Raw genomic sequence first — 14,598 nt, forward strand, 5'->3', positions numbered from 1 at the left:
CACTCCTCATCCAGTCTGTGAGTTAATCTGTCCGAGCTGCCTGGGAAGGATATTCAGACTCCAACCACTCTCACCACCCCCCATTCCTTTCACTGTGTTCTGAGCCTTGTCCGTCTCGAGCTTGAATTTCTGCAATAAATTTCTCACGGACAGCTCTGCTTTTCTTTTCATTTCTTCTGTATAGAGCAACCAGCGTGGTCCTGTGAAAACTACATTTGGTGACATCCTCTGATCCAACCCTCCAATGACTTCCAGTCCCAAATCCACAAATTTGGTAAAAACCAGTATCTTACAAAGGACTATGGGGTCTTGTGTGGTCTGGCTATCTCTTACCCCTCCAACTTGCTGTCTCACCTCTCTTTACTCATTCTATTCTCAGTCTTGCTCAAATTCACAGGTATCCTCCTACCGCAGAACATTTGCACACAACTCTCCCTCTCTGCCTAAGCACCCTCTCTCCCCCACCCCATTTCTGCAAGGTTTGCCTTCTCACTATTGGTTTTTACCCAAATGTCATCTGTCCAGTGGTAACTTATTCAACTGCAATACTACTTACTTGTTGAAGCCCATTTCTCTTTTGCTCATCACCCCAGCATTTATTTTTACCTAATTCACTCCAATATGTCTTTTTTTAAAGATTTTATTTATTTATTTTTAGAGAGGGAAGGAAGGGAGAAAGAGAGAGAGAGAAACATCAATGTGCGGTTGCTGGGGGTCGTAGCCTGCAACCCAGGCATGTACCCTGACTGGGAATCGAGCCTGCGACACTTTGGTTCGCAGCCTGTGCTCAATCCACTGAGCTACGCCAGCCAGGGCTCAATATGTCTTAAATATTTGTTTTATTGTCAGTTCCCTCCAGTGAGACACAGGTGTAGGACAGTGGAGTGTCCTTTCCTTACCCTCAGTGCCTGGAATGTTGCTGGGAAAACGGTGGGCACTTGAGAATAGTTGCTTAATGAAAGATGAAATGAATGAATGCATGAATCACTGAAGAAAGAAAAAAATTGTAAATGCCCACTGAAACAAATGTAAGCCAATTTATGTGCTAGAAGATTTCTTTGGGTTCTTTAATTTGATAATGCAGTTTACACATATCCTGGGGGAGGATGAGAAAGATAAAATGCCCAATGTTTCCCAAATGCAATTGATCACAGGGATGGGTTCTTTAGACCTGTGCTACTCAAAATGTGAACCAGTGCTGGTTCACAAATTATTAATTACTTATCTGCAATAAGAAAAAAAGAAAGGAAATTAGGAGCAACACTTTAGAAAAATCTTATAGCAACTTGAAAGTGCAGTCAAGAGCATTATCCGTTTACTAATGTTTAGTCTCATTTCTTAGTAATTCATCATTATTATGTTTTTAAAAGAATACTGTCAATTCATGACACATTAAAATAAATAATACTACTAATAAAATCCTGGTCCTCACTATAGATAATTTAAGAAGCAATTCCTTAAAGCATATTTTGGGAAAACATAATGTCCAAAGGTATCATAAAGCAGTTTAAGATCCAGTCACCACTTTTGTTTCTAGTCTAATTTCTTTCCATCTCCCCAGTCACATTCACCAGCTATGTCAACTATGTGAACGTGGTCTCCTATGCTCTCCATTTATCCAGGCTGTTTATCTGCCTGATGAGCCTTTGGCCTCCTCACCTGCCTGGTTCACTTGTCATTAACCTTCAAAATTCAGCTCTAAGACTAATGGTTCTATGAAGAATACCCAGATTCCTCCACACAGATTCGGGCTGTCTCTGTGCTTCCACAGCTCTGTGATAACCTTATCCCAAAATGACCACCCCTTCTTGAATCATTTTCTTTGCCACAAACATGCTGTCTACCTAGAGTGTGGGAGGATCTATGGTCTCTCTGGTCAATATAAATCAAGATGAACTCCTACCCAGGAACGTTCACTCTCTGGCAAACACATCACCAACTAGTTAATTATTTAGATGTTATATTTTAACAGATTTATTGAGATATAATGAATGTACTATATAATTCACCTCTACAATATAGTGGTTTCTGATGTGTTCACAGAGTTCTGCAAGCGTCTCCACAATCAATTTTGGAGAAGTTCCATCATCCCTCCAAACCCCACCCTTGGAAACCCACTAATCTACTTTCTGTCTCTGTAGATTTGCCTGTTGCGAACATTCCTATCAATTAAAACCAAGACTACTGACCTGCTCCTTCCTTCTATCCAACACTTGGAAACAACTGGCACTCTTTTAGGGGCCAAGGATAGCTAAGGGGAGAGGGTCCCCTCTTCTTGTTTCTCTGGCTGTCAGCTGGCAGTCTGCTACGAGTGAACTGACTACCTGGTCCCATGCTGGGGGAGATGTTAGCACTCTGCTTCTATAACACTCAAGTTCACCACTCTCCTTTATGTTCTATCCACACCACCTCCCATCAGTACATACTCCTCCCTAAGACTGGGATCACCATCCTGCCAAATTCTGTTGCTTCCACATTTTCCCATGTCTTCATCAGTACCCCCAATCCTTTTAGAACTAAGCCCAGTCAAATTACAGACAACCAACACTGAACTGTACAGGTTCCAATTCACAGTGTTATGGATATATCTGACCTTTACTGAGACACCTCAGAGAACTCAGAGTGACTCAACACTGACCCAGATGGTCCCTGAGTCTAGGCCAGATGGCAGATTGGTCATTAAGTCCATTCTGACGGACTTGTTTTTTTTCCCCAAATTCACTACTATAATTAATTATCTGCTATCTGGCATTTTATCAACAAATACCATCCATTAACTAACATTTCACTGCCAGCTCAATGATATTTAATTATCACAGTGATAACCTGTGGCACTAAAAGTTTCTGAAATCACTCCAGAATACAGAGAATATGAGAAAGTGAGAATAAGAGAAAGAACGACAGACAGCAAAATAGGTCAAATCTTGCTCAGCAGAGTTAAGATAAATATTCAAGATCAGAAGCATCATTTCTGCCATTCGGTGGAAACCCCATTCCACATAGAGAAGTACCCCATATAATCTCCTAATGGAGCCCCCATATAGCATCAAGTAATCAACATCCTTTAGAGTGGGCTGGATCTTTTCCAGGAAGAATCTCCCTGCCCCCACCCTAAAGTCGTAATGTGGCCCACCCTGGGCATTGTTCAGTAACAGTGTCACCAACTCATCTAAGCCTGGAAGAATCACATGTCGCTCACCATTGTTGTGTTTACCATCATACACTATAAAAAGAAAGAACCTCCCTTCTCCTGGCCTTAACGCTTTTCTGAACAATTGAAAACCTTTTCTGAAATAGAGCATGGCAGGAAACTAAATGGGGACAAAAATTAAAACAAACATGATATAATAACTTTCCTTCTGAGTTTGGCATTATTTTTACTTTTATGACTTAAAGGTTATTAATTCCACAGCAGGGTTAGTTCTCTATTGGGCTCATGGTCGGCATTCAAGGCACTCTGGTTTGATGAAGAAGGCTCAGGGAAGAAATGCGGCCCAAGCCTGAATAAAATGTCGTTCCAACTTGAAAACTTCCCCTTGCCTTTCTCTGGTTTAGATTCGCTACGGGAGCTTTATACAGTCGGCTTATTTGTTCTTAGACACTCTGCCTCAATATATGCAGTGTTACCTGGGAACTGGCAACCAGGACTCTATTTCACAGTGGCGATGAAGCCCCTCGAGAGTTGCTGCGTCAGAAAGAATGGGCTAGCTCGAAAACCAAGGCCACGTCCCTCTCAAAAATGATGAATGGAAAGAAGCAACAAAAAGTGCACATCTTCATGAACACAGGCTCCAGTAGTGCACCTCACAGAATTCACAGGAGATGTGTCCATGAAGGATATATAAATACATAATTTATAAATTTTGCTACTGGGATTTCGAGACTCCCAGAACCCTGCTATGTAATATTGACTGTGGCTTCGGAATAAAGAGAGCGTGGCCTTTCCTGAAAGTTTGATGGCCATCATTGCCTCATTTCTGAAGTGCCAGAGGCCCTCTTCTATTTTATTGTATCCAATTGGTATTCTGCATTGTCAGGCTAGATTCTTAAAGCCAGCCGGCTCCTGGTCTCTGAGGACATGGCTGTATTGACAAAGGAGAGCCAAAAAACTTACTTTAGGAAACCTCCTGATATCTCGTTGTGGGGCTGAGAGACTTGATCAGCATAGAGGACCCTGAGAGATCCTGCTACACAGAAAGCTGATGCCACTGAGAACATACTTAGGAGATCTGCCCCATAAGATCTCTTGGGACTGTTACAAACAGGAGAGACGGACCACTGTCCAATAAGGTTACTAGAGAAAATAGAGGGTTATGTAATCACATGGGTGATTTCTTCCAAGCTGGGTTCCTAAAGAGCTGTAAGAGAAAAAGTCAGGAGTCTAGGATGTGGGAAAATGATCAGACAGTTACTATTGGGTTGGCCAAAAAGTTTGTTTGCTTTTTTCTATAAGATGGCTCTAATAGTGCTTAGTTGTCTTCAACTTCATTTGAAACAATTTTGTTAGATTGTATTATGACAGCTATCATATCAGCATGAATTTAAAAAAACATCAAAATTGGTGAATTCTGTGTAGCCATTTTAACACTGAAGATGGAAGAAAATATGCACCATTTTTGGCATAGTATGCTTTATTATTTCAAGAAAGGTAAAAACTCAACTTAAACACAAAAATAGACTTGTGTGGTGTATGGAGAAAGTGCTGTGACAGATCAAATGTGTCAAAAGTGGTTTGCAAAGTTTCATGCTAGAGATTTCTCGCTGGATGGTGCTCCACAGTCAGGCAGACCAATTGAAATTGATGGTGATCAAACAGAGATATTAATTAAGAACCAATGAAGTTATTGGTAAAAATGAAAAATATGTCTTTTATTTTATGGAAAAAAACTTACAGACTGTTTTTTTCCAACCCAGTGGAATTAAACTGTACTGGGAAAGCCAAACAAATATGAAGAAAGATGAAGAAGAGGCCTGAGCTAATGTCCTTGCACAGTGGTGGGAAAGAACTTGGGCAAGGCAAGCAAGGGAGCTTCTCCTACATGAGTACCAGCTCAGAACAACACCTCTGTCTGTAGTGCAGACCCTGAAAGGGAGACCCCATCCCAAAGGGAAACACTTCCGATCAAGAGAAAGCTGGGCAGGCTCTGCTTTGACCCCTTACACTATGCACTGTATCCTTGTTTGCTTGCATGGTGCACTCACCTTAACTGCTGAATAGAGAACAGTGTGGGTTGTGAAGGTGCTCTCCCAACCTCACTGTGTCCCAGTTCATGGGAATGGGATCGTTATGATGCCGCGCGCCTGTGATTTTGGAGTCCCCTCGAGAAAGAGAGGGAATCCAGGCGAGCACTTCTCATTGTAGCCTTTAGTAAGATTTTGGAAATTGCCGTTTGAACAAGTTTCTCTTAAGCAATAGGATGGCCAAATTCAGATGCTGTGAGTCACTGGCTGAAAAGAAATCGTTTAGTAAAGTGAACTCTAACTCCTAAAAATGTAAGTCCCATTTGACCTTTTTGCTTGTGTGTTTTTACATTATTAAAGTGGAATTGTTTTCTCGCCTCTGAAATTGTACAAGTTCATCTGCCTCCAATTGCTTCAACATCATTAACTGTTTAAACACAGCCACAATTTTCCAAAACGATCTGTCCTTCTAAATGTATGTTGTAAACCACGTGCAAAGAGAATAAACTATTCTTAAAATAAAACGGCATTACCTTATTATAGCCAATAGTTCCTTTTTGAAAATTTTGTATTTCTTCCTGGGTTATAAATCAGTATAAAGTACCTATTTTTGCAGAGAAAAAAATGCCCTTTTTATACAAAATATACCGGGAGGTAATTGCTTCATTATAAAGAAGGCTATTACAAGCACCTTTTAAAATAGAATCCTTTACTTTCCTTCTGAAGAAAAAGCTTTGTAGAAATAATTTGAGAGAGAAAAATGATTTTCCTGGTCAAGTCAGGATTTTTCAGACAGCTCCTCTACTGCCCTCTAAAGTTCGAGAACAACATCACGGCTCTACTTGGAAGACAGTAATGTAATCACTTGAAACACCAGAATCATCAAAACCCCAGAGAGATGAGGCCCATTCGTTCCCGGTCTCAGTGCAGTGTGGCAGGCCCATCTACATTTAAGACACTATTCGGTGCAGAATGGAGAACTTAGAAGGTAGGCGATCTGGTCTCTGACACCAGACTGATTAGGCAGGTCCCTGTTGTTCACATTTTAATATATCATCTGGCACAGAAGTAGCCAAATCGTTACTGCCAGATGCATTTTAAAAACAGTCAATCCTTTTGGAATGTTCATACGTGGTGTTTTTATGTTACCTATATCATAATCATGACAGAAATAAATGACAAGGAAAAGGGGAGGACAGTATAGGTGATATCGGGAATGACTGCTGAGAAACAGTACAGGAAACTGACCTTCAGAAAGTGGCGTATGTGGCGTCAGGAGCTCATTTTAATGCGATTTGGAACAGAGTGAGAACTGGGGCCTCTCCTGCAGTCAGGGGTCTAGACTCTGAGGACAGAGGGTGCTGCTGCTCCAGAGCAGGAAAGCAGGCATGGGCTAAAAGAATGTCTTCTGGAACCACGGGGCGGGTGTGGAAAATGGGGAGAGAGGATCGTTCCTCTGTTTTCTATTTGCAGGTGGGGCAGGGTGTAAGGAAAAGAAAATGGCAGGGATGGAAGACAGGAAGAACATGGGAAAGCCAGAAATGAGGGAAGAAAAGAAAATATAGAACATTTGCTGAGCCTCTACTTTGCACTAAGCCCTTTTATTCGTTCACACAAACACGTAAGGTGTTATCTCTGTTTTAACAGATGAGAGAATTGAACTTCAGGGAAAAAATACACTGTCCACTGCCCTCAGTGGGTTGGGTCTCCTCCTACAAACCAAGTGGTCGCTGGTTCAATACCCAGTCATGGCACATGCCTGGGTTGTGGGTCAGATGCCCACTTAGGGGCGTGCGAGAGGCAACCAATTGTTATTTCTCTCTCACATTGATGTTTCTCTCCCTCTCTTTCTCCCCCCCTTCCCCTCTCTCTAAAAATAAATAAAATATTTTTAAAAAAGAAAAAAATAGATACTGTTGTCTAATCTAATCTAATCTAATCATACAAGTGGTAAGTGACACCACCACAGGCAGGAAGGAAAGGCTGCTGTACCAGATGTTGACCCAGTGCCCTTCCCCACCACACACACCCATGAAGAATGCCTGGGGGCAGGGCCCAGAAGTCTGTGTGTTAGTTAGCAAGCTCTGCACGAGAGTCAGCTGCATGCTCAAGTTTGAGACCCAGGCTTGCCCAGTCCTTTAGTTTGATTGTTCAGCATACTTTCACTGTCGCATTTCAGCATTTCAGAAGCCCCGTTGTAAGTAGTGGGAGAAACCTTTACCATAGATCCAATTTTTTAAACATTATTTTTCTCTGTAGCAAGGTATAGCAATTCAGACTCTCTTCCCCATGTTAGCCATGGGTTGATTAAAACTAGCAGTAGACTACCAGTTCCCAGAGTCCTAGTAATTTTGATTTTCTAACTCTGGGTGGGAAAAGGGAGTGGGGCAAGTTAGAGAAGGCAGGGAGTTCCGGAGGAACAATGGCAAATCACTGATGATCCTTTTTCTACGTTTTCATCCCAGAAGGTGAGCACTTTATATTTTACCACGATTATATAACGGCGCTGGATGACTCGCCTTGAATTCTCATTTCATGCTCAGAAGCCGGGCTCTGCCAATATTTTTGTATGTACTAGTGCCTAATGGGTCGTAAAAGGAGAAATGAGACGGTAACATTCAGTCTACTTAATTTGCATTTTCACAAGGGCTTTATAACTGCCATTTAACTTTAATTCCACATACTACTTGTGAGAAATGTATATTATTATTTCCATTTTGCAAGAGAGGATACAGAGTCCTCCAGGCGACTGCCCAGCTGGGGATGAGATTCAAACAGAATCTCCTTCTGGCCTTGGATTTAACACTCCAATGGAAGAAGCCCATGGTATCCATCTGCTGGCAAAAATGAGTCATACTTGATTTTATGTCCCAAACAATAACTAGCAAAATCTCTGGAAGGTCACTTAATAGATTTGTTGAAAAAAATATGTTATATTAAATTTTGTTGGCTACATTTGGAGAAAGGGAACAAGGAACAAACCTGTCAGGAACTGAAGTGCATTTGCGTCTTCCTTTTGTAGGAATTTTCTTTCTACTTTGCATCATCATAAAAATGACAATGTTCTCCATGACAGAGGTTCGCTAAAACCTCATAAACCCCCCTCCATAACATAGAGTTGCTGCAGGTGGGGACTGGCCAGTTAGAGACTACGCTTCCCAGCCATTGTTGTACGCACAAAGGGCTGTGTGACTAGTTCTGGCTAAAGCAATGAGAGTAAGAGTAACCAGTGTTATGTCCAGGGTGAGGCAGCTAAGAAGCAAGTATGCTTTCTTCACCTTCTGTCTCCCCATCCACTGAATTCAGGGGACCCTGAGGCCCTAGGAGATGATAAACCAACAAGGTGGATGGAACCTGGATACTTAATTAACCACAAAAAAGAAGAAAGTCTCTGGTCCACAGGAATGCTCATTAAACAGTTAACATGAGTGAGGAAACTGATTTCACTGTGTTCATCCAATGAATGTGGAATTTTGTACATGACTGCAACTATCAATACCCAATTTAATGCATTTCATTTCTTCTCTTAGATGATACTTTGATTGAAGAGAATTTTTATGTTTTGAAAAATATGGATTGTATAGAGTTTCATGAGCTGGGTTCTTTGCATATAGATTTTGAGGAGCCTTCTGGGTCTTTCTCTCTCTTTTAGTTTCTCTTCAAGGAGAATACTAACTACAGTGAGTGCACAGTTGGAGTCACAGCTTAGATGGGTCCGGATCCATTACTAGATGGGAGAGCAGTCAAACTGATGACCTTTCACCTCTTCTGCAAAATAAGAACACCCTTATATTCTAAGATTATTATGAAGATTAGAATTCATATTTGTAAGTGTCTACTATAGCACCTGGCTCATAACTAAGTTATCATTTGCTGGTAGAATTTCAACAGTATTCACTGCTACTTCTCAAGGGAGAATTATTCATTACTGCCCCTTATCATTGGGTTTGGTCATGGGACGTGCCCTGTTCAGTAAGATGGAAGTGGAAAAGATATGTCACTTGCATGTTGAAGTCTTATCTCTCTTTTTTCTGACATGATGACTGGCAATATTCTAACTAGAATTTGCTTCATAACTCTGGGTCCTGAAATGTAGATGACATAGAGCAAAGCTACAGCTGCACCACAGTGAAAGAAATGATAAACATCTGTGGTTGTAAGAAATGGGGATGTGGGGTCCATTTGTTACTACAGCATAATCCCTCTATTTTGACAGAAATATCAAGCATATATTTCTCAATCAGAGAACATGGGAAGTTAGATTGTTTAACTCTCCACCAAGAACCAGAGTGTCCAGCCCTTTCTCTGTCCCCCCTTCCTTGCCTCCTGTGAAGGATCACCAACACAATCATTGCAGGTATTCCCCACTCCACTTTTAGGAGGGATTATGAGGCTTATTTCTGATGGTAGTTGAAAATAGTTTAAAAAAAAACTGAAGATGAGATCTGGTTTTCATGCTGTCCTTTGGAAGTTTATATTTAATAAACAGAAGTTAGGGCTTTATAGAAATCCAACTGGCACCATTTTATCAGACTCCATAACTTTTGTGAGCACAAATAAAAGTTTCGTTAATAGCTTCATAGTTTATAATGAAGCAAAGTCAGTATTTGGAGAAGCCATATGGGAGACAACACAGAAGACTTGGATTCTTAGCAAGGCTGCGGAGTAACAGAACTGGATAAAAAATTGACAAATGTGTAGAATAATCCAAAATTTCTCAGACAATTGGCAGAAGCCTGGGGTAAATACCTTATCTTTAGTTACCTTCTTTCATGAATCATATTGATGAAAATATTTAGTTGAATTTCTACTTAAAAGTAGGCAAGATGAAAAAGTAAGTGTCTGATAATTTTGTCAGTCAATTCGCTTTCTCAATATTACTATTTTGGGAATGGGGAGGGGAACTACCTACATTAACATTCCTATTAACTATGTTCTACACTCCTATTAACTCTGTCCACAGGTAGAAAAAACAATGTTTTCATGCAGATTTTACTATAAGCATAGTGAAAGACAGAAGATAAATTCATTGAACTCCGCATATGTGAGCAATGCGTGTTACAGGCTATGAGAAAGTATCCTTACTTTATGAGATATTCTTTGCAAAACCAAAGAGTTACTTTAGAACTGTATTTGTGGAAGTCCCCGTACCCTCCCTCCCACCATTGCTAAGATTCCTTAAAAAGAATGCCCTTTCAATGGCATCATCTCCAATGACCGTGTCTGTTTGCAGAAGCTGGCCCGGGTCAGGGAAGGGTGAAGGAAAGGGCAGGGCAGGTGGAAAGGGGCGGAGCCTTTGTGTGAGGAAGAAGCAAGCTGCTTTGCTCTTTTTTTCCACAGTTTTCTTTTCACCCTGTGTTGTAACATTTTTATAAGAGGCTTAACTGAAACCAAGCCAACCTATTTTATCTAAAATATTGTTCAAAGGCACACTCTGGAAAATGCACAGTGCCTTGTTTTTATTCAGTGAGCTCCATAATTTGCTAAGCATTTACACATTAGGACTGCCCTTTAGCCCCAAGCAACACTGCATCCAAGTTGACCCTTACTCTCATCTCACATATGAAAGGAGGCTCAGACAGGACATCGCAGAGGTGATGTGAGGCTCAGGCCACCTTACCCGCAGCCCTGACCACATGGGAAATGCCGTCACTTACCTCTGGAACCAATGCTGAGAGCTTCAATTTCAATACTGGTGACTGACATCTCCTAACCAGTGCAAGTTATAGGTTAAACTGGTGTTTAAAACCTCGATCTACCTAATGTTCCAACACACAAGCATATATTTAACACAGACCACCTTTGGTACATTTTTTTCAAAGATGCTTTTTGGGTGATGTAAAACAAGATGCTAGTTCTAGGGCTTACACAACACGCCGGGACCTTCCTTGAAATACCAATCCAGCTCTCCTGCAGCTGCTCTGATGGAAGCTTCGTGAAACTCGGACACCAGAGCTAAGGAACCATTCACTGTCAGTTCACTGGTGATTTGTGATTTGGGCACGTAAAAGTTATGGTCATTTTTTTTACGCAGTTCTAGAAGATTAGAAATGTAGGTGGTGCAGTTATGTCATTTCATTTTTAATTTCCACAAACCTCACTTGAAAATCTATAAACCATTTTATCACGAAAAACACCTTTCTCTTCAATGCTGTGCTGTTAAATTCCCCCTCCTGCACTGCCTTCTTACAGACTAGTTCTCTAGAGAAGAAAACACAATGTCTTCGTACTTTTCTTAGGAAGACCCAGGGTCCTGCCTTCTAGATTAATGGGGTTTGTTCCGAATCAGGTGCTTAGTAAATGCACATCTCCAGTCCAACACCAAAATGAAATGTATACTTTAGGTGTTTCTATCTTCATTTGAGAGTCAACTACCTTCTGTATTTTACAGATGGAAAACCAGAAGAAAAGTATCATCTGTCATCCATCCATTATCTATCGATCTATCTACCTATCTACCTACCTATCATCTATCTGCCTATTATCTCTCTATTTCATAACATTGTAGAAAGTAGACTTCACTAGTTTCATTTTAAAGATTGTTGAAATTGAAACAAAGAGATGAACTTGCATAGCCTATGTGCCAGAACCTGGAAAACCTCAAGGACCACTTGGAGTTGTCAACCTGATGCTCATAGTCGCATGTTTTCCACTGGCATCCGGCGACAGGTACATATATTTCCCCCGATCGCCTAAGTGGAGTCTGTCCCTGAAGTGTAGGGCTCTGTCTTATTCTTCTCTATGCCCCTACTCCCCTTGCCCCCCACCTCGTACTCCCTTTAACAGAGCCAGGCAGGACTCTGCAGCCGCACTGCTCTGGGCTTGGAGACACCAACAGTGCCCCAGTCCCGAACCCCCAGGGGTGTCCCAGCACAGTGCTTGTCACCAGCTGCAGTTTCTTACTGGAAAAATATTTGTCGAATGCATTTTTAAAACCATCAATGTGTGTTTTTAAAAGCTCAGGGCTACAGCTCTGATCCATGGTCAAGATATAATGAATTAGAGCCCTAGACTTTATTGTGCCCATATTCTTAGAGCCAATTATTCTTCAGGTTCCAATTTTTTCCAGGTTTGTTTTTTTTAGACAATTATCTTTACTAAACTTTTTGCAGCTCCCTAGGGCAAATTTGCATTGCCGAGCTATTTCTCAGGATTATGCCTGACACCCCTAACATCCTGCCTAAAGCAAACTTAATGAGCTCATTTTACAGTCTCTCTGGTGGGTCTTGATGAAAATCTTAAATCCAAGACTGAACCCCACTGAATACCATTGCCTTTTTTTTTGCAGTCTGAAATTAAAAATAGCCTCTCTCCGGGTGGAACATCCCTGTCTACAGTGTTCCAAATAATCTCCGTATGATGAGAACCGCAGTTCCACAGGTTACTGGAGCATGTCATGGCGCAAAGCCAGTAGCCTCGCTGTGGGCGAAGGGGAGCATTTATGTGGCTTTCTTTGACACTCAAACCCTGCTCATTTATCATAAGAGGAAGGGGCTGTGCTGTTTGAAAAGTCATTATATTAGCTCTCACCAAGTTCTCTAAAATATTAACAAATGCATGCTGTAGTTAACTTCCCACAGATGGGCTGTGTACAAAAACTGGACTGATCCCACCAGGGACTCAGTCTCCAGACGCCCAGCCAGCCTGGCAGGCCCCTGAATGTCACAATTTAACAGCAGAGAATTTTAGCCCAAAGAATCCAAACGCGGAGGTATTTCCCTGCACAATTTATTATAATCTTCATTCACATTTTTTTCTTATTTTTCCTTTTTTGGACTGTGGCTATGAAACAAACCCTTTAAACAAAACCTGTCCTCAATGTCTCGAGCCTTTCAGGACCAGCCTAACAACACATCAGTGTACCTTTCCGCAAATACCCCGCTATCATTTCTCAGAAAAACCTTTGCATTCTCCCTGTTTGGTAAGTGGAATTTGATTTTCTCTTTTTCCTTTTATTGTTACTTCGGTTGGATGTCTCTTGTTTTTTTGATGCCAAAACCTGGTTAACTTTTTCATTTTTGAAACATTTCAAATTAACACTGAAAGACTCAGGGTCCTAGGTTCTTTTCAATGTTTGTTTATTTCTTTATTTGGTCCTCCGTTAGTTTTTAGGTAGCATTTGTCTCAGTAGAGAGTCTAGGCCCTCTTTCTACCTATTGCCTGAGCCTTCTGATATCCTGAGGCTGTTCTGTTGAGGTATCTCAGTCTGGTTCATGTCACTTTGCCATCCCAACTAAGAAAGACCCAAGTATCTACTTCCTGCTTGCCGCTACAGAATAAAACAGGGGGATAAAGCCAGTTTCTCTGCTGCCTCAAAGCACAATTGTTCTTGATGTCTTCTATAACAACAGTCCACAACATCTATGTCGTTTTGGGAAAAAAATAATCTGTAAGGCAGTAAGGTTCCCCTAAATAGGGGGAAATCTAACAAAGCAAAACAACACAAACCCATGTCCATGACTGAGCAAGAAAATGAGGCTTTCCAAGTTGTCAAAGGAGTAAATGTAACAAGACCAGGTGGCTCCCCAAAGGGCCGCCATTCAGATTCGAAACGCTCCCATTATTTTGGCCCCCACGGACACTGCTTTCCTCCTAAAACCTAGACACAGGAAGTGAACCTGAATTTGGTCATCATCTCTCATTTCCTCTAAGGATAGGAAGATCCAAACGGAAGCAAGACAGGTAATTACATAACCATTTATGTAGCGCACACACTGAATTGACGTGCAGGTCTGCCATGGAAACTTGTGTAGGCTGCGGAGTGCGCGGCCTCACCGCTGTGCGCCTTGGGGGAGGGGCAGCGGCCTTACAGACTTTGATGGGACCGGTGCCCTCCAGCGTGGCGCCGCACAGAAGCTGTCCCATTGAACTCAGCAGCTCCTAGGGCGCCTGCATCACCCTCCCCGCGCCCTCCATAGCTAACATAGGACAGCCCCTGAACGCATTCCTAGCTCCCCTAGCCTTCCCCTAGCTCCCTTGTGAACGCATGCGTGCACTTTCCCTTGAAGGTCTTTGCTGGCCCAGTCCTGGCACGTACAACGGAGTAAAATCGACCTCGTTCTTCTCCACAGCCCCGCATTGCTCCCTCCACAAACTGCTCTCACCGCAGCTTGGACACTTCGGCTGGCTGATTCACGTCCTCATCTGGCCCCTCCACCAGACCGCAACCTGCTGATGGACAGGGACTCTTTGTATTCATCTTTGCCTAAATGGCTCCTGGCACAGGGGCTGGCACGTAGCAAGTAAGGATTTAATAAAACATTTCACAAATAAACAACAAGGCTTAGAGAGATTTTTTTTACTGGATGACAACCTGCAAGATATTAATTTTCTTTTCTCCCATTTGGCGAGACGACCGAACATTTATTTCAGGACAAGTAAACAAGAATTGGAAGCATTCTTAGTTGTCCTGACACA

Source organism: Phyllostomus hastatus, unplaced genomic scaffold, assembly GCF_019186645.2.
Source record: "Phyllostomus hastatus isolate PE091 unplaced genomic scaffold, TTU_PhHast_1.1 phas_contig_196, whole genome shotgun sequence".
In the NCBI taxonomy this organism is placed as follows: domain Eukaryota; kingdom Metazoa; phylum Chordata; class Mammalia; order Chiroptera; family Phyllostomidae; genus Phyllostomus; species Phyllostomus hastatus.